Raw genomic sequence first — 2,100 nt, 5'->3', positions numbered from 1 at the left:
AAATGTTTTAGATTTTTCAAAAAAGGCATTCTTACATTTTTGAAAGAAAACCTCTAAATCTGTTGAATGTCTACTCAAACTGTACTGGGTAAGTAGGCTTCTCATGGCATTTTAAATGGCCGACATTATTTTAGAAATCCACTGCAGAGGCTGTCTAATTCATGGTATCTGATTGCTTATATAGCACTGCATAAGCAGCTTCCGTTGCGTCTAGAAGAAAGCCAACATCCCTCAAAGATGGCAAAGGTTAATTTATGAGATCTTCTCAGTCTATACAAATTGTATACAGAATTTACTCAGGTACCGCATTAGCCGTCTACCGCATCTGCGGTGCTTGCACATGCGATGGAAAATGGCCAAAACTTTTACTAGAAAACAAAAAAAAACTGAGCGGTGATTAAGTGTTGCCCGTAAGGTCTACAGAACGGTACTTTCTTCGGCGCCCACTCTTTCAAAATACGCATCCTGTTTTCTGTTTTCGGTCTCAGCGCCACGGCGCTTTTTCCAGAGAAATCTCTCCGTCCCGCCGGTTTTCCCCCGCGCACGTTCGTTCGCCTTGCGCAGAGAGGTGAACAAACAAACAAACAAACAAAAGAGTCGTTATATTTCACCGCAAGTTTTCTTTTGTTTTTTGTTTTTTTTTGTTGTTGTGAAAATTCATTGCTGGCTACAGTGTGTTCCGTGTGTTGGGGTTGCCCCAACATCCTCAGTCTTCTCATATTTTTGTCTATAAGGTGCTTTTTTGTAGGTTATACCTTTGGGGTCAGGGGTCTCAAAAACAGGACCTCCTGGAGTACCAGTGTTTTTGCTGATGTCACTCAATCCGCAGTCACTGCTGCATTCTTTGGGCGAGGGAATCAGGGAATTAAGCTGTAGATTGCACACAGGGTAGGAACCCGCAGGTGGGTTCCAGGAGGGGTAGAGGTGGGTCATGAAATATGGGAGAAAACATAGTTTTGTATGTGCTAGCTCAGATGTCAAATGAACTGCTGCCATGGTTATATACTGGACGCAGAGAGGTAGGTGCAGCGCACGTGCAGTAGTTTCAAAATGCTTGACTGTTTCCTTGCGCAAATGTTTTCACTCCAAGGCAGCACACTAGCTAGGGAAGGCTGGAATTGTACATGTCTGCTCATTCAACAGGTTCTGGGCTCAGGAAGTTCGGAAGCTCTGGAACTGCGAAAGACCACGCGATGCCCATGATGTCAACTGACCCTTGACCGAGGAAGCAAAAGGAGCACTCTGATACGTCAGCATTTTTTTTTTTAGTACTGCGCACTATGGCAACTTACAGGTTACAGGTGCGATCTCCAACAAAACGACATTTTGTGTTGCGATACATTTTAGTCTCAGTATTGTCTAGATGTAAATGGAAAGTTAGCTGAGTTTTTTTAATTCAAAGGAAATTAATAGAAAAATAGATGAATGTACATAAATTAGTTTATCCATCCATCCATCGTCTATACCCGCTTATCCTGGGCAGGGTCGCGGGGAGTGCTGGAGCCTATCCCAGCATGAATTGGGCGAGAGGCAGGAAATTGTTGTTGTCGTTGCAATTGTTGTAGGTTTACCAACTTAGTGCAAAAACATTGTGTAGCACAACAACTAGGGAGTCTACTCCTGCAAGGGTATGGGTTTGACTCTCAGGTACTGCTCTGCTGCTGTACCTTTGGGCAAGGTGCTTATGAATATGCTCTATAAAGGGATTGTATACACACACATTTGCTTAAATGCAGGTTGCATTATTTAGATAAGAGTACTTGCTAAATGATGAATGCAATAGCGTCATTTGTATCTTACCTGTAACTCCGCTTTTTTCTTTTTCTCTCTCTCTCTCTCTCAAATTAACGGGGGTGTATTTGTTTGTAACGCACGCCTACAGTCACATGTAGCGTCGCGTCATTTCCAGTAGCTTTGTGCTCATCCGTCTTCCGGTCCGTACCGTTGTATTTATAGCAGTTTGTCGCGTCGGGCTTGGCAGTTCCGGTCTGTGGTTTTTCTTGTGTACGGTGACACGCGGGGAGAAAATCCCGCGCGGTATTTACAGCAAGCAGGCAGCCGTTGTTCAGAAGTGTTGTTTTTATAGTGGTCAAACGTGAG

At 43.8% G+C, this 2,100-nt stretch overlaps 1 long non-coding RNA gene across 1 annotated transcript; it reads left to right on the top strand.

Annotated features, from left to right (window-relative positions):
* Nucleotides 1-452: 452 nt before the first annotated feature.
* On the top strand, nucleotides 453-1,717 carry LOC135253978 (uncharacterized). The gene is made up of 2 exons (XR_010329728.1): nucleotides 453-1,019; nucleotides 1,144-1,717. It is a non-coding gene; the product is annotated as an uncharacterized LOC135253978 (long non-coding RNA).
* The last annotated feature ends 383 nt before the right edge of the window (nucleotides 1,718-2,100 follow it).

Source organism: Anguilla rostrata, chromosome 4 (assembly GCF_018555375.3).
Source record: "Anguilla rostrata isolate EN2019 chromosome 4, ASM1855537v3, whole genome shotgun sequence".
NCBI lineage: Eukaryota > Metazoa > Chordata > Actinopteri > Anguilliformes > Anguillidae > Anguilla > Anguilla rostrata.
Note: the sequence above shows the minus strand (reverse complement) of the source record. Positions and strands in the feature narration are given on the sequence as shown.